A 19279-nucleotide genomic window follows, 5' to 3' on the forward strand; every position below is an offset into this window, starting at 1 on the left:
TTGAATTCCTCTCAGGCCAATGAGAGGGTGAGGCCCCATTGTTCAAGACTTGGATTAAGTCCTTAAGGGAACAACCTATCTACTAACCCTAAAACGGGTATGAGTGAATTTCGTCTTGCACCCTATGTTCCCAACGCTAATGAGTTTTCCTCACCTATGCAGATCTAAGGATAATCTCATGCGAACATGAGTTTATAGTTAGCTCAGGATTAAGATTAAGTTACCTAGCTAGGTAATCAATAATCGAGATAGTCAGTTTTAAATAGTAAACGGTGTTATAACGTAAAAGTGACTATTTCATGGTTCTGTCGTATGTAAACCTTTTACATAGGATTCCCCCACTTTCATGTCTTTACATGAACAATTTAGGATTACATCGTTTATATTAACTACAAAGTGGACCGCATCCATAGTATTTCTAAAAAGGCACCCAACCTTTATTTATATACTATAGACTATTTAGGCTATTTACTCGAACTTAATCCATATTTATGTCTCTACATAAAGTTCAAGTTTACTCAAAATAGCCTTGGGATCTTAGTTTATTGGATTTAAGGTTATAGTATTCAATTTCTCAATAACGACTTTATTGAATAGAATATGATTACAAACTACGAGTTTTAGGACATAAATTCCAACAGTACATTTATGGAACAAAATGGTTTGAGTGTTTTTGTTCCTTTTTCAACTATTTAAAAATTTTATATAACAAACAATACACATTTACATACGTCTGCTGTCTATTTTATAATATTGAGTTATTAGTATCGTTACATACGTGTCTTCACTCATTATATTAAAGTTATCGTTTATGTTCGACGAATCTCTACAACTGCCTTTACTTGTACTTTTGATTTTAAAAACAAACACAAAAAGGAAAGAAAGAAAGTCACAATATTTTTTGACATAATTCTTATTGATAGTTTAAGCACGGCCAATTTCACTAAATAAAATTATAAATAATAGGAAATAAGGAAACAAAATAAATTACTCTGAAGGTAATTTTTGAAATGTTTCTCCCAAATTTGGTGGGTGATATTAATTATAAAACAAATGTTTCATTTCAAAATCTAGAGGTGGGATCCTCGACATGCCTTCCAAGATGGAATGAAAAACATGATTATTCTTAGTTCAAATGACGTAGGAGAAAGAAAAACCACAAGAATTAACTCAATCTTAACTATGACACTACAAGAAATTTGGCCTTTAATGTCGGTTTAAAACCGACATTAAAGGCCTTTAATGTCGCTTGGCGACCGACATCTTTGCGAGCGTTATTAAAGGGCTTTAATGTCGGTTAGGCTTCAATGTCGGTTATAAACCGACATCTTTGAAGGTGTTATTGAAGGCCTTTAATGTCGGTTCATCTTTAATGTCGGTGGATAACCGACATTAAATATGTCTTTAATGTCACTTATGATACATCTTTAATGTCGTTTTTCCACCGATATTAAAGATGTCTTTAATTTTTTTTTTAACCGACATTAAAGCTGTCTTTAATGTCGTTTTTTCAAATTTATTTTTATTAAATCCTTGCATTATTGTCCATTTTGTATGACACCAAATAGTTAAAAATGAAATATCTTTTACTTGTACATATACAAAATGAAATCTTAATAATGTGACAACTTGGATCCAAACACAGAAATTATGAAGCTTAATTATTACACTGATCATCCTTTGGAAAAAAAGAAAGAAAGAAAGAAAAAGAATATATTAAGAGAGCAATAACTAAAACTGCAACTAATAGCAAAGTAGAACGCTTCACAAATGACCAACTTCAAGATCTTGTCACAAAGATGAGGGTCTGGCTAATTGTACTCACTTGCAACCATTTCTTCTATTGCAGTCATTTGTTTAGTGATAACTCCCTGTAAAAGACATCAAGATGGTTGAATTGATAAGTAACAATGTTATGACCTAGTTGCTAGTAGAAATATCAAAATATCAAAATATCAGTCCCAATATTTTCTTACTAATACTCAATATTCACACTCAGTAATCTTTTTTCCTTCTACCGCTTACACCACCTAAAAGGCCATTGCCATATTGACAAAGATTTATATGCAAAGATCCTAGACGATATTAATAAGTGAGTGTATGTAATTAATAATAGTGTGCCTTGAGAAAATGAACGGTATAAGAGACTTTACCAACGTACTAAATGTGGTAACTCCAACTCTACAAGCACTTCACGAACAAGTTTGCAAAAAGGAGAACCCTGTGAGATGAGAGAAACATAGAGATTTAAAATATTGTTCAAGGGAAGAGAACCATAAAAATATCCACTTCAAGTCATGACACCTCCAATTAAGTAGTCTGCGACCTCTGTGGTGGTGATGTCCAAGACTCCCTATGCGAACAACCATAAAAAATTAAGATAGAAAATAAAGAAACCTGTTAATGATCAAGTTATCTCCAATTGGGGGGATAGGATGGGATTACTGACCCTCATGGTTTTTTTTCATTCACTGATAAGACAGAAAATATTTTTTGAGAGAGTACAGGTAACATGTTCGAGTTGAAATGATTTAGAAAACAACAAACTTATTTCTTTCACAAAAAATATATTTATCTTTTCAATAATACATAAAACAATTCAACAAGTCAACATGCATTATGAAGCATGTATAAATCCTGTATAAATCCTATTTGGCAGTGAACTTACAGATCTTATCATGAAGCTACTTAAAATAAAATAATTCTCTTCATAAAAGCACCTGTATAAATCCCTCTTTGACCAGAGATTCCATTGCCTTCCCCCCAACTGTCGATCCCAATCTGATGACTGGTAGAAACATCAACAATCGTAACTTCAACCTGTCATTTCCGTAACCACACACAGCGAATACAAACAAAACGAAGAGAATCATTAATCAACAACGAAGATCCTGTTTACAGCCAGATAAAGTGAGAATGATACAAATTTGAAGATCGAATTAACATCGTTTAGCTATAGCTCCGATAGTTCAAACAATCAAAGTTAAAACCACAATTCCAACCAAATCCACAGAAAACAAGCAGTATATACCATGATCAAGTAATTAAAACCCAACAAAACTTCCTTAAATTTTAACTAAACAAAAGGGTGGTTAATAACAATATAATTACCCAAGTGAGCCTTGACAACATCCATATAGGTGTAGTTTCTTTTCCCAGTAACAGGATCTGGAGATCTATAACAGTCAGCCAAAAGAGTTGCTGTTAAATATGTAATCATAGAGAAGGCCACCAACACAGCCGGTCCAGCCACCCAACCGAGCTGCGCTATCGCCCACGCCAACGATAGAACCCCCGACCCTATCACTGCTATTATTATATGCGCACTAAGCTCCAAACTAACATATCACTGATGTCCCTTTATTATACACACACATATATATATATTAGTTTAGTAGATAAGACATTAATTAATTATTCCAAACTAACAAACTAAGCTCAACTTACCCGTTCGTTTCTCTCGACCATCGTCGTCGAAGTTCTTGAGGGCGGCTTCGGGGTTTTGATCAAGGTACATGGAGGTCTTAGGGAACTGATGTGCAGCAGCCATTTTGGAGGGGGTTTTCTTTCTTTGTTTCTTTGTTTATTTGTTGGTATAGAGAAAAAGATGGATTTTATGTGGGAAGTGAAGGGGGGAGGGGAGAAGTATATATGATAAATATAGGAAGCAAAAAGGTTCCTTTCTGAATTTATTTTATTTGAATAAAGTTTGGGTTAGAAACATGATTTCTACTTATGAAACATGACAAGAAAACATATTTATAGTTCATTGTTTCGTAAATACATCTCAAAATAAAGTTAAACTTTAATGAGACCCAATAGCTGCCACATTAGTAACTATGAAAACCTAGTGAAGATCTCTCAGATATTTTTTCAAACACCTTAACTACAACAAAAAGGTTATACTAAGTTATGAAAAGTACTTAAAAATAAACAATCGTCAAAATAAAAGCTCATGAAAATTTCTCATAAAAACTTTAAGATAAGAAAGTTATTTGCTATAGTAAGAACTAATAAATATAGCTACAAAACTATGTTTAAGGTCAAATCTTATAAACATTACAACAATTAACTCCATCCAAATTAACAAAACAAATTAAAGTCACCAAGTAAACCAAACAAAGCAACATACAGGACATTAATGTTTCTATAGACTAGTGATCACCACAGAAGTTTCAAAATGGTCATGCAATTTCATCTAAACTTATCAAATGAACTTCATCCCCAAAAGCTATTTTGTTGGTGAAGTTCCAGAGTGATTACCAATGGACATCAAATTCCTTTTACCTCATATATAAATTCTAGTTTCCCACCTCTCAAATTCGTTATTATTTCAATCTCTATATTTCTCATTGTTTGGTTTGTCTCAATATTCCAAGAAAATCACAAAAGCATAGTAAAACGCTACGAAACAAAACGCTCCTAAATCCTAAACATCTCAAACTCATTTTCTCTCTCGTTACAAGAATTATAAAAGAAGAAACTTTAATGAAACAAAATTTAGTTTTAGAAAGAAAAACCTTGGAATTATGAAAGTCAAGGAAGCAAAATGTTTCGACCCAGAAGCACACGTGATGAACTGAGGTCTGAAATCAACTAGACATTTCGTCGAACACGTAGACTACAACTGGTAAATCAAAGGGTTAAGCTCAACATGCACGATTACCTTCAGTAACCTCCCCAAAGGAAGAAAACGCATCTTTCAACGATCTCTCGTCCATGGACCAAGACAACCCTGGAAGGAAAAGGAAGAAACAAGATCAAATTCATGAATGTAAAAGGCATCTGAATCAAGTGGGTGGTGCATCTGTGTAAGTGGATGGAGGAAGAGAAGCAAAATTCCCAATTCAAACTTACCATGAAAAGAATCTGAAAATTAACAAACATGTTTGATGCTCACAGCTTCACATTTTGAGAAAAAAGAAAATGTTGGTGATAAATCAGTATCCGCAAACCCCATGAAACTGAAAATTAGTCTTTCAAAAGAATTAAGTTTACAAAAAGCAACATATAGAGATGAAAGAGTAAGCAAAATTCCCAATTCAAACTTACCATTCTTTTCGTCGACAACCCCAAAGCAAAAAACCCCAAATTTTCAAAGTCACTTCTCCAAGCCCTGAAACTCTACCTCCGCGCAATAAGTTCAACTTCTTCCACACCACACACACTGGACCCCAACTCCACGGCCAGTGTCAGTTATAGACAGCAACACTACTCAAGTTAACGATGAAAAACATAAGAAAGAACCACGGAAATTGTTCAAACATAATAGCTATAAGTGAAAGTAACTAGCCTCATGTTTGTTGTACTCTTTCAGGACTGGCAAAAGTAATTCATCTGCCTTCGAGTTCTCCCACCCAAACTTTTCCCAGCATAATCTGCAGCATATGAAGCAAGTTTAGTAGGGGGGATATTCAATTTTCTTAAGTATATTGTAGATCTGGCTCGCCGATGTAGTAAAGTGCAAAAAACATCATATATCTGCAACAGCTAATTGACTCTTCTGCAACAGATCTGGCCACAAACCAACAGATTGGAGTTTATGAGATAAACGCAGACGGCGACGGTGGTGGCGAGGGCTGGACATGAACATGGTTACAAACCCAAGGCTCCTGACGGTGGTGGCAAGCATCAGTGTTTGAAGAAAGTGAGGAGTGACGGCGGTGGTGGCGAGCACGAGCTGGGCACGAGGGACGATGGTGGTGGTGGTGCCAGCGACTCTTCAGAGAAGAAAGGGAAGATTGTTAGATGAGAATGAGGAGTGAAGAAGAAATTGGAAGGATGAAATCGTGTGGGTGATTGAGAAAGAGTATAGTAAGAGAGAGAAAGTCATTTTTTTATAAAATAAAAAATTAAAATTAAAATTAAAAAGGAGCTTTAATGTCGCTTTTCAAAACAAGGATGTTTAATGTCGGTTTTAAACCGACATTAAAGCTCCTTTAATGTCGGTTTAAAACCGACATTAAACATCTGTATTTTCAAAAACGACATTAAAGCTCTTTTTTCATTTTTTCCAACCGACATTAAAGGCTAGATTTGTTCTAGTGTGAAGAGCCACTCTTGATCATAATTTGTATTATGGTATATATAAATTAGAAAATTTGTGTTAATTTGGATGAAAATGTGTCCACTGAGAACACTTCTAGTGATGTGGCCATTCAAAATACCAAACCTGTTAGCACTAAGGCATGATGCTTTAAGTGCTGAAAATTATGTGAACGATATATATTGAAATTTTCTAATCAGCTAGTTTCAAAGTTCCACCTCTTTTTGTTTGCATTATTTCAACATTGATTAAATATGTCGATGCGTATACAACTACAGAATATAAAATAACATCATGTCTATTTATACCTTATTAAAGATGTTTTGAAAAGTTAGTATAAATTTAATTATGAAATGAAAATTTATGGAATTAGTTTCAAGAATAATGTTCTTTTTCCTAAATAAATCACAAAATTATGAATTTTTTTAATAATGTTATTTTAAAAAACAATGTCAAAAATAGGGTAGGAGGAAAACTATTGTAAAAAATAGGATAGTGAAGTTGTGGAGGGGATCCACGACTAGGTTAAGTCATGGCTGGTACACAACAACACATTGAAGTCATGTACCCTAAACAAGATTTTGTTGAGTTTTCCGTCTTCTCTGGCAATCAACATACTGCCATGTTTTCTGGCATGCACGGAGTCGTGGATCGGGTCCACGACTTTAATGCCTTGTTGTGTACCTAGTCCACGACTTCAAATGGAAGTTGGGCATGGGGTCGACTTCCTCACATAAAAAACCATCTCATCTCTTTCAATAGAACCATTCTGCGTTTGGTTCTACCACTTCTCCGTTTGCCGCTTTGTTCTCTTCTCTGCCACTGAAGCTATTGTCTCCTTTTCTTGATCGTCATCATCTCACCATTTGATCATTACTTGCTTAGGAGTTCCGAGGTATGATTATTTTCTATTTTTAACATATATTTTTGTTTATTCATAAATATTTTTTTAATAATGTTATTCTGTAAAATACTATAAAAAATAAGATAGTGAAATTGTGTAACCGGTCCACGACTTGGTTAAGTGTGATTTTGATTATATAGTGTAAATGTAATTGTTTGATTTTATGGCTTGATGTATATTTTAGGGCTTAAGTTTTAGTTTATTGATATGTAATCTTAGGGTTTAAATTCGTAGTATTGTATTGTATAATTATTTGATCTTATGATTTTGCATTTTTGTTTTAAATAGAACATTACATTGTTTTATAGAACTTTAGGGTTTTGACCGATTAGACAAGTAGGTTTTGTTTGATTATAATATAGTTGAATTAAACGGTGGTCATGATATTTTTCAAACTTTAACATTTAATTAAATATGTTGATGTGACCTGAAGATCTAGTTATTCTTGAACCTGGTAATGATAGGGATAATGATATCGATGTGGAGGTTGATGAATTATTTGAAAATGAAAATATAGAGCATGAAAATGAAGTGATACCTTCTGAGATTTTTACACAAAAAGATTGGGACATTGTTGATTTTGTTTGTGAACCCGGTCCACATTGGCAGATAAGAATATATATATGTAGACAATTCTTGTTTAATTCCATTAAAAAGTATTATGTGACATAACACTATGAGATTGTTATAGTAGAATCAAACCATAATGTTTGGTATGTTAGATGCAAACAGTAGAAAGAGGGTTGTAATTGAAGGTTCCGTGAAAGTAGGTGTAAGAGTCATGAAATGTTTGAAATTACTAAGCTCGAAGGGGAAGACTCATGTTTGTATTCAAATAAGAATGGGGTTGTGGGTTAAAAGTATGATAAAAAATAGGGTAAATTTTGCGTTGAAGCAGTACATGATTTTTTTTAATTCAGTCACAACCTACGCAATTGAAGATCGGATCAAATATTGTGTAGATTAAAGAAAGTCGTGTGTACTCAGTACACAACTTCTTCGCAGTTAAAAAAAATATTATTGAAATTAACACATTTTTTTAATACCAAAACACATTTGGTTGTATATTTTAAACTATTTCAATTGAACAAATGAGTAGTATAATGGTGAGTATTTTCGGCAGTTACAATGACAAATCATATGTTGAAGCTAGATTTATTTATTTGCCATAATTTAATGCTTAAGTTAATTAGATTGATATAACCCTAAAAAAAATAAATTGAAATAAAAGTGGTTGATATGTACTAAATTAAGACAAAGACCAATATTTCATTTTTCAAAAGACCATATTTAGGTGACTTTTTTTCCAAGATTTTTTTAACTTGTAAAATTGAAGCAATGCATGTTGTCATTAGTTTGGAAAAATTGAACTGGTATTTTGTTTAATGTTTTATTCTTTGTTACTAAATTGAAGCAATGCCTATTCTTTTCTTATTTAATGTATATTAATGACATTTTTCTTGCTTGGTAAAGGTGGACAAGGAAGGACTAATGTGTCGGTTCGATTTTGTTCCTTTTTTCTTTAAGTTTCTAAAGGTTATTTTTTCCTTAAGTTTCTAATATGACCATGGCTTTTGACCCAAAAGATGATGTGAAGTCAACCGCTATCGTCCCTTCGAGAATGACACTAGTTGACCCTTAAATTTAAACCTTCTTAAAAAAAAAAAACAAGCGAAAGCTAAAACTAATTTTAAACACAACTGGGTAACACCTTTTTCATTAAACAAACTTTATAAGTTTTATATAGACATAACTTAACCTTATTTACATAGAAACATAACCCAACTCCAACCCTCATAAACCTAAGTTTGATACCATAAAAGACCAACTAAACGTAAGTTCAAAGCAATAAGACACTACGATATTAAAACAAAAATCTTTATCATAGATAGCAGCAATTTAGGCTTCGAGGACATGATTTCTACCTAAAAAGTGGGAAAATATTTTGAAGAGCGTGAGCTAAACGAGCTCAATGAGTGATAGATTTTCTAAATAACTTTTTCGTAAACCTTTCAGAAATAGTAAACATACAATAACGTGAATCCTTGAACTTCATAAACATTTAAGAAATAGTAACTTAAATTCTTGTTTTTCCTACTTGAATTCCAAGTATCTACTCTTGGGAGGTGGTAGAGGTTACTTAATATCAACTCCAAACCTCAGAGATGGGCATCCACAATCCCTGTTCTTGGGAGATAGGCGTCCCTACCTCCAATCCTGGAGATAAGTGTCTTTACCTCAATTCCTTGGCGCCCTTTATCCTACCCCGTTAAGGGTTGTTTGAGACATCTTGGTCCCTAGAAAAATATTTATGTAATCATATACTTCAAACTTCTTTATGAATCATTTTTGCAAAAAGTAACCTTTAAACTCATTTTCCAATAAGCCTTAAACATTTCTCAATAACCAATCACGCTTGAATAAATACCTTAGTGAAATCACATGCTTGGAAATCATTCGTACAATAGCTTAAACATTTAATTTAAATCATACATACACAATAGCTTAAGAACATGCTTTGAAATCACTTTAATAAATTTATTTTCACTCACATACAAGCTTTAGATCCTTGGTTTATGAATTTGTCCGATCTCTTCTTGACTTGAAATAATGGTAAAATAATCTATTTAATTTTTCTTAACCAAGAAAATACCAAAAATTCACTTAGAATTTCTAAAAATCACCAAAATGGCCTAAAAACACCCCATGATACTGGTTGGCGCATAGGGATGGGCAGCGGGGGATTGGTCGCACGTAGGGCTTGCGCATCCTGGTCGTGTGCCAACCTCACGCACAAGCACGTCGCCTGCATGGCATCTCACATGGCCACCTTACGCGTAGGGCTTGTTGTGTGTCTCTTTGGCCACACGCACCTTGTGCGTTGCTTTCCTTGCGCAGGCAGTGCATTTAGCATCAGCCTAAATGCGTCACTAACCTCTCTTAACTTCAACATGCATGCCCATCTTGCCTAGTATACCTTGTCACTCGGCCAACCTTCAACTTGCCTAAAAACCAATTTTTTCGCCCAAAAACCTAACCTCAATTTGAAAACTCATAACTAAATATCAATATCTTTTGAAACTTTCTTGTACAATGTTGCTTAGAAATGTCTTAACTTGCTTACCTCAAAATTTCAACTCCAAAATCCAAGAGATGTGTTCTATGGCTCTAAAAAAGAATACATTACTCAGATTGCTCTAAAAACTGACATTTCTCCCTTTCTTTAACTCAAACTCAAACCTCCTTTACTTAAATTCGTTCAGTAGCGTTATTCTATAAACTATACTGTATTCAATTTATGAACTTTTGTGAGTAATTTCAACCAAAACCCACGAGTGAATTGAGAGAAATGTTCTTCTAAAGTTACCTATTTAGACTTAACCTTGCATGAATCTCTATTGACACCACCTACTAACTTAAATTTAACTTAAACATGCAGATGACACTTAAAAAGTACCAATCGACTCCACCTCTTCAACATATCGCCCAACCAAAATGCCTAAGAGCCTATCCTCAAGCCAAAATGTCTTGTGTCAAATGCCTAGCTAACCTCCAAACATGGTCGCAAACTACAATCGTCCTCGCAAGCAAGCCTTGCTAACCTCTTTTGCTCTTGGTCGCATAATTTAGATGCCTAGTGCCAGCTTTCCCAGCCTAAAAACCTGTATGGACAAGCCTGCTCGCCTAGCCAAACACACTCTTAAACTTGGCCGCTTACCTTTGTCCAAACGCCTAAATAACCTCTTTAGAGGTTATTGGGTCTAACAACAAAAATGCCTTGTCCTTAAGCTTTTGACATTAAGCCAATTTTTTTCTCTTTTTCATCCTAAAAATCAAACTCTCCTTAACAACTTTAACTTAATTTTTTCCTTCTTTCCAAACTCCTTTTAAGTCCTTCCTTGAATAAATTTTGAAATCTTAACTCCTTCAAAATCCTACTTCTCAAACCTTTAAAGAAACTCAAGCTTTTCTAGAGCTCGAGGTTTACATGAATGATTAGCAGTCCCAGAATTCATTGTGCAAATTCACCAAAAAAAATCAAAATATAATGAATCAGCCTAATTTAAATCTAAACAGTCGAAGTTTTCATTCCAAAATATGTGTAGCCTAACATCTATTTTTATTTAAAAAAATTTACATATCAATACATCAAGCCCACACTTTTATAAAACAATGCAATGTACTATTTAATTTATAGAACAAACAATCAACACATCAAGCCCTAAAATATATATCAATGCATACAATGCAAATAAATTAAACATATAATTCAATAAATACAATATGATCAAACAATTAAAACACCTTACATTCACAATAATAAAAAAACAAAATACTATTGGATCCAACAAAATCATACAAATAAATTTACATTATATAAAGAAAAATATATAAAAAAGAGAAAATAACTTCATACCTTATTAACTCCTAAGCAATGGATGATGAACGATGCGATGGCGAGGCGACGGGGAGGCGGGAGACGGCGACAACGATGGAAAGGGGAGAGGGAGGTAGGGTTTTCGTTCGAGAAAGAAAGAAAGGGGATTAATGGAGGTTGCCAAAAGTGGGGTAGATTTTTTTATGTTGAGGAAGAATTGTACGGTACATGACTTCGTGCATGCTAGACAACATGACAAAGTTGACAGCCACACAAGATAGATAGTTAACCTAGTTGTTTACCCAACTGTTGGGTTTAAAATAGCTCAACTATTTCATATCTAATTTCTTTATCATAGCATGCATACATTCATTTGCTTCATATTTTTATGCAAATTATGAAACTAGGCTTCGTTATGATCTCAAAGCAACAAAAATTGCCTTAAATGGAGTACGAATGAAGAATTTATCATGTTGAGCTCTATGTGAGCAACTATTAGAAGGCTAAATAGGGTTATGCATTAAAAGGAACATTCATGTTCATGCGTTGCTAACTTTCTAAAGATATGCATGTCATGCAGATTTTCCTCTCTACCGTCCAAGTGTAAGTGAAGAGAGGTTTCCCGATAAGTCCAGAATCGAACACAAGGATTTTGAGCTCCTAATTCTCTTATTGCACAACTAAATCATGCGGTAAAAACTATACGGTAAAGTTATGCACAGTATAATTATATCCTACGTATTTACACTAATGTGCTTAGCGGTGCAAGGTGAGCATTACGAGATGATGGAAATGAAAATTAAACTCTGCATGGCGAGGAAAGAATAGTTTAATTATCTAATCACAAGGAATTGCTTAATAATTCAAGGTGATATAAAGCATGTATTAACTTTAAATTAGGGCAGACATCCTCTCGGCGTCATTGCCATACTTACTCACCTTTCAAGATTAAAATACACAAAGTTAAGCTATGATGTATATCCAATCATCTTGAATACACTATTAGTAATCTCTCCTTGATTAAGGCAGACAACCTCTCAGTACTTTCGCCACACACTAGCATCTTTGCAATGTATGTGAAGGACAAACTTGGCGACAAGATTGTATTCCTACAATCTTCTCATCAATTGCTTCACTAAATGCATGTAAACTTGTCAGGTGATTACAATCAACATCAATGTTCTTCTCTCTAATAAACAATGTTTTGACCTCCGTGTTTAACTTGACAACACTCATAATTCAGACACTATGGTTCTATAGGTATTAAAAACACATTTCATTGCTAACAAGTTAATCAAACAGATTGAACATGAGAAGTAATAGAAAAATGGGAAAATGGAAGAAGAAATGCATTGCTTCGAATAAAATAACATTACGCCTCTCGGCCACGAGGTCTTACAAATCAATACAATAAAAAAAATGAAATACAGAAGAAGGTGTTACGCCTCAAAGTATGATTTCTCATACTCTTTGGCTCTGATTTTTGCCTATTCGGTGAGGGGAAAGATGGAAGAGATGAACTCTCTCTCTCTTTTGTTCTAAGCTCTCACCTAAAACTCAAGGGAAGGGAAAAGACAGACGATGTAGAACTTGCTCTTCGGCCAAATTGTGCACACTCGTACTAGAAGTAAAAGGCTCTATTTATAGATGAAGATTGATGTTGACAGGATGCCACACGTCTTTAATACCTTTGAAAAGCTGCATCGACGTCGCAGACGTCCGCATTTTTCTAACTTTCGCGCCAATCAATTTTCTCTGCTAGTGACTCATATCACCTAGCTTGCTTCTTTGTCTTCACGTTGGCTGAATGCCTCTCCTTGTGTAAACATTATATCGCTAAGCTTTACTTCTTTTCCCTAAAATCTTGCGATAAAAACACTAAAACGCAATAAAACAAGGATAAGATTCTTTTGTATAATACTATTCACAAATTAATCAAAACACCTACCTTGTCCCTTGTTTTCTTTTATTATCATGCGATTAGACTTCATTATATTACATAGAAAAACTACAATAACTTGTATTTCTACAAATTATCAATCTAGCAACTGTAAGTCTAGCACCTCGAGCAACACAATCTGTACTTAGAAAGTGGAAAATATTTTGAAGAGTGTGAACTAAACGAGACCCATGAGTGATAAATTTTCAAACAGCTTTACATAAACCTTTTTAAATAACATTTCATAAACCTTTTAAACAGTAACATAATAAATAAAATCAATACTTTACTTGATAAAATGTTTAAGAAAACAGTAAATCAAATCCTTATTTTTCCTATTCGTATCCCAAGAATCTACTCCTAGGAGGTGGTAAAGTGAACTCAATACCAACTCTAAATTTCAGAGATGGGCATCTTCAAGCCCTATTCTTGGGAGATAGGCATCTCTAGCTCTGATCCTGGAGATAAGTGTTCTTACCTCAAATTCATTGGTGCTTCAATACCAACCACGTTAAGGGCTATGCGAGACATCTTGGATCTGATAAAACATTTGACAAATCATATACTTCAAACCATTTAAGAATCCTTTTGCACGAATAAATTCATTGTGCTTTGAAACAGTCTTCAAACCTTTTAAAGATCCTTTTGTATTTAAGTAACCTTTATACATAGTCTTGCCTTGATAAACTTATTTTCTTATAAACATTAAACATTTCTTAGAAATCATGCTTGAATAAATACATTGATGAACTCACATGTTTTGAAAATTATTCATAAATAAAATAACTCAACATTTAGCTCAAACATTAGCTTTAATAACATGCTTTGAAATCATTCATAAATAAAATAACTTAACATTTAACTCGACCATTACTTTAAACATCAGCTCTAAGAATATGCTTTGACATCACTTAATAAATTCATTTTTCACTCCCTCATACAAGCTTTAGGTCCTTGGTTTACAAATCTGTCCAATCTCCTCTTAATTGAAGCTTGGCACCAAACTACTCTCTTGCTTTATCTTCAACTCTTGCATGCAACCCAACTTCTCTCTACCTCATCTCTCTACCTTGCCTTTGGAGTGAAAATGATGAGAAATGAGAGAAATTGAGAGTCTGTTGACTTTAAAAACACTTATTGCGTCCAAAAAACGCTAACCTTGCATGTTAGAAATTTCTAAAAATATGTCTGTCGTGCGTCCATTAAGTGATCTCAGTCGAGATCCTCCAAGATCTGCACTTTTCTCAATCGAACATGTCTAAAATCATGCCCGAGAACCCTAATACTTCCTGTTTCTACTTCAAGTCCCAGCCAAACACGCACCTAGATGGCCTATAATTTCACTTCTGTCTTCAATATTACTTGGGATTATTCCACACGACTACCTGAGATTCTTACATAAAAAGCATTTTGTCTTTCATCTCAACCGAGCAAGCATCGAGTTTTGTCCCGAGATCAATCTTTTATTTTAAAGCTTAACCGAGATCTCACAAGGTTACCTTGGGATCCCTTTTCCAAGGTACTTACTTTGGCTAACAACCATCTTTCCCTCAACTTTCTTCCATCATTCTATTACAACTTCAACTTCAACACTTAACTTTGAACTAAATCTTTTATAGTTCCACATTCTTTTACTAATGCTTAACAAATCCTAAAGATCATAAAAATTTGGGATTTCATAGTGTTGATGTTGATGCGGCCTTTCTTTTTGTGGGCGTTAATGGAGGTATGTCTTCATTCTCCATTCCTTTAGGGTCTTTCACTTGACCCACTATCTTTAGGTAGTGTTCTTCTTCCTTATTTTGATGAAGGGTTATGACTCTACTTAATCTCGTCTGAGTGCATACCCCGCCTGGTATATCTTGTTGGGGGTATCTCTCAATTAAAAGAATGTCGAATACATAGCTTCTCCATTGTTTAAAGGAAGGGCACGACTCTCTTTGGCGTTTCCATCCATGCGAGGATGACAATCTTGATAATCTCACCTAAATTGATCACGTGCTTTGTCATGATGCAGTATAAAATCAATGCATAATCATCTAAAATTGTACTGTCATGCCACAAAGGGAGGATATTTTTCTTGATGAAGAGCAACCACACATTTGCCTTAGTGGTCAGCTGATGTCGGTATAACTAAAATCTCCCTATGGGCATCACTTCCCATTCCACGCCTGGCCAGCTATCACTTTCAACACTTCCTTAGCCAAACACTGTGTTAGCTTTGTAATTATCTCTTACTCTGGGTATTCCGCATCGTTGGGCAAGTCATAAAGCTCATTTATGACCTCTGTGCTAAAGTGAACATTTTTGTAACGCCCCAAAATTTAAGGTAATTTATTTTTAATTATCTTAATTTTAAATTTTTGAAATTTTGGATGTTATTTGGTTGATTTATGAAGATTTAGATTTTATGAGATATTAGGAAAATATCTAGGAAAATTATATTGGGTGGCACAATAAAAATCCAATTTAGCAATATTAGCACTAACATTTTCAATTTTGCAAATATAACAACTTTTTAATTTTGGTTGATATTTCTTAGTTTATTCTTTTTACTATTCCAAAATTTCCCTTCTTTGGTGTTTTCTCTTCCTCTTTCGTTTTTCTTTATTGTTCTCCTTCATTTTTCGTTTTCTTATTCTCTTCTCTATCGTTCTTCTTCACCATTTCTCCTATTCACCTACTTCTCTTCTGCTCGTCTTCTTCTGCCTCTTCTCCACCGTCCTTCTCTTCTCCCTTCATTTTCGTTCTTTTAGATTTCTCTCTCTTCGTCGGCTTCTCTTTTTTTTTTTATCATCTTCTCCTCGTCTTCTTCTCCTATTCTCATCATTTTTTCTTCAGGGAAAACAAGAATTATGTATGTATTTCTTCCCCTTTTTTGAAGCCATAATATTATTTCTGTAAATTGCTCATATATTATTTATTAAAATTAGGGTTATGATTAGTTCTTCCTCATCTCTTTTATTTGTTCATAATATCTTTTATCGAAAGGAACTTTGAAGATCAATTTGGTTTTATTTAGTTACGTTCGATTCTGTTTTTTTTTAAATTTGTATCAGTTTTTTATATCAACGGTATGATATACTTATATTATATGTATTAGTTGACTGATATACTTACTACGTGTTTTTTATTTTTCCAAAATTGTTGCAGTTCATTGTAGTTATGGCTAAATTGGTAGTAATTGTTTTTCAAAGTGGTTAATGGGATGAGCAACATTACTACGTGGATTACAAAACAAATTGTGTTTTGGTTGATGAAGCGATATCATCATTTGATTCTTTTGTGAACTTGATTCATACAGAAATTCAAGTTGAGTCATGTATTGAACTTTCAGTTTTAGTTTATTGACTATAGGCGATAATGATGTTCAACATGTTATTAAGATTGTAAACATACCATAACAACTGTATCGACAATACATAAAGTGTATCATGCTTAGTGCATCAAGTGTATTTAATTAATTGAGTGTATCAACACTTTCACAAGTGTATCAACAGCATATCAAGTGTTTCAAACTAATAATATGTATCAATGAAGTTTAGCAAGTGATTAAGTGTATTACATCTATCAAATGTATTAGCAAACAAACAAGTGTATCAACGATATATAAAGTGTATCATTCTTAGCGCATCAAATGTATTTAATTGATTAAGTGTATCAATAGTTGAGCAACTGTATCAACAACATATCAAGTGTTCAAACTAATAATATGTATCAAAGAAGTTTAACAAGTGATTAAGTGTATTAAATCTATCAAGTGTATCAGCAAACAATAACAAGTGTACCAACGATATATAACGTGTATCAATGATATATAAAGTGTATCATTCTTAGTGCATCAAAGTGTATTTAATTGATTGAGTATATCAACAGTTGAGCAACTGTATCAACAACATATCAAGTGTATCAAACTAATAATATGTATCAATGAAGTTTAGCAAGTGATTAAGTGTATTAAATCTATCGAGTGTATCAGGAAACAATAACAAGTGTATCAACGATATATAAAGTGTATCATTCTTAGTGCTTCAAGTGTATTTAATTGATTGAGTGTATCAACAACATATCAAGTGTTTTAAACTAATAATATGTATTAGTGAAGTATTAGAGAATAAAAAAAAAAGTGTACGAGCAGTACATCAAATCAGGTATATCAACGGTATATATTGGTGTATCAACGGTATATATTGGTGTATCAGTCGTATAAATTGGTGTATCAACCATATATATTGGTGTATCGGTAATGATTGAAGGGTAACTTCGTAATTTCGTAATTTTAAAATGCGGGTTGGGCTTCAATTTTGCTATTTTTGCAAATGTAAAAATGATGTGTTATGAGCCTAATTTATGATACTATAATTATCATATTTGCAAGAGCCCCAAATATCTAATTGTTGTAGTGTTTAGAGTTTATGATTTAATTGGTTGCATTTGAGAAAATTTGATTAATTATATATTTGATTGTATAATTAATTGAAGGTAAAATAATTATATTATGTAGATAATATAATTAGGTAGAGATATTTTTTTACAGATAAAGGTAATTGGATTGGAGAGAGAGAAAATTTGAGTTTAAAGAGGAGATTTGATGAATTTTAAATGAAGTGAGAGAAGATTTGTTTGGTTTAATATGAAAAATAAGGAATAATAATAATAGTTTATTATTATTAATAGAGCCTCAGGAACATCAATCATCTCCTTCATTGAGAAAAGAAAAGGAAACCCTAGACACCTTTTTCCACCTCTACTGTCGCCTCTCATCCATCCGGCAGCCACCGTGTCCGTCACCTCTTCCATCATCGGTTGTCTCTGTCTCAGTTTGTCGTCGTCCATCAGCCAACAGCCGACCACTTAGCCGCGTTCCGTACATTGACCGAGTTGCATCTTCAGTCGATCACCCGACCCGAGCCACTCTTCTCTTTCGTCCTCGTCACTCGCGATTCGCCAGCCGTCCATCTCCGTCTCCGTCTCCGCCAGCATCTCCGTCGTAAAGCCGTCAACCGTCGGTAGCCGCTGTCTACCATCGTTTCGTCCGTCGTAAATCACACATGAAAAGCCCGAGCTGTGATCGCCTTAACCTGTGTCGTCGACTTCCACTCCGAGTCGCACGTGCGAGCCCACGCCAAGTCGAGCTGCCCCTGCGCGTGTAAACCATCTACCCGAGCTGATTTTCTCTGCCCTAGCCGAGCCGATCACTGTCTTCCAAGCTGTTTTAAGCCATCTAGTTTATTTTTGGCTTTTTTCCCTAATTTTGGTAAGTCTTGGTAAATTTGAGTGGGTTTTTAGCATACCCAACTAAGGTTTATTTGTGACTCTAATTAGTTAAGTGTTGGATTAAATTGGCTAGATTTAACTGGAAACCGAGCTTGGAAATTTGTCCAATAAAGTCTAAATCAGTTTTGGCCTCGATTTTTGGGTAAGTTAAATCAACTGAATTTTTGGATCCTTAATCAACTGCGAGTTAAATTATTTTAAACTTAGTTACTTACCCTTGTACTTAGGATTTTTTCCTTGAGAAGCTTGACCACGACTGTTAGGAAAATCTTGGTTAATCTCCAGGTAAGAAATTCTACTACTAGACTTTCGACTGGAATTAAGAGATTGCATGTGTGTATGGTTATCCATGGACGATAGCTAATTTGCATAACTCGATGTTATTTATAATGACTGACATTGTAATGATGATTGATGCTGATGACTAATGTTATGTTATGACTAGTAGTATGTTGATAAGGACGACTGTGTTATGTTTATGATTAAGATATTTGGATAAGTATGCTATGATTGTTATGTTATGTCATGTTTATGATAATGTTATGAAACGTTACATGCTATGGATAGGGTGTACTGTTAGCTTCATCTAGTAGAGTCGTATCCATATGGGTGTCCCTCGAGATCACCACCTTTTATTGACTGTAAGTCCGACGAGATCATCAGTCAGTTATGACATTGACATTGACATAGACATGATTATGAGTGATTCGACGAGGTCACTCACAGCCTGATTGT

At 34.0% G+C, this 19279-nt stretch overlaps 1 long non-coding RNA gene across 3 annotated transcripts; it reads right to left on the minus strand.

The window, feature by feature from the left end:
• Window positions 1-1697: 1697 nt before the first annotated feature.
• On the minus strand, window positions 1698-5093 carry LOC127149890 (uncharacterized). Of its 3 annotated transcripts, XR_007821749.1 has the most exons (9): window positions 5053-5093; window positions 4858-4902; window positions 4521-4735; window positions 3448-3577; window positions 3112-3358; window positions 2721-2820; window positions 2305-2353; window positions 2154-2221; window positions 1698-1871 (listed from the first exon to the last, which is right to left on the minus strand). It is a non-coding gene; the product is annotated as an uncharacterized LOC127149890 (long non-coding RNA). The 3 variants fall into 3 exon arrangements; XR_007821748.1 differs by lacking the exon at window positions 2305-2353 and having other exon boundaries at window positions 1700-1871; XR_007821747.1 differs by having other exon boundaries at window positions 1700-1871; window positions 2154-2353.
• Between the last annotated feature and the right edge of the window lie 14186 nt (window positions 5094-19279).

This window comes from Cucumis melo, chromosome 1, assembly GCF_025177605.1.
Source record: "Cucumis melo cultivar AY chromosome 1, USDA_Cmelo_AY_1.0, whole genome shotgun sequence".
In the NCBI taxonomy this organism is placed as follows: Eukaryota; Viridiplantae; Streptophyta; class Magnoliopsida; order Cucurbitales; family Cucurbitaceae; genus Cucumis; species Cucumis melo.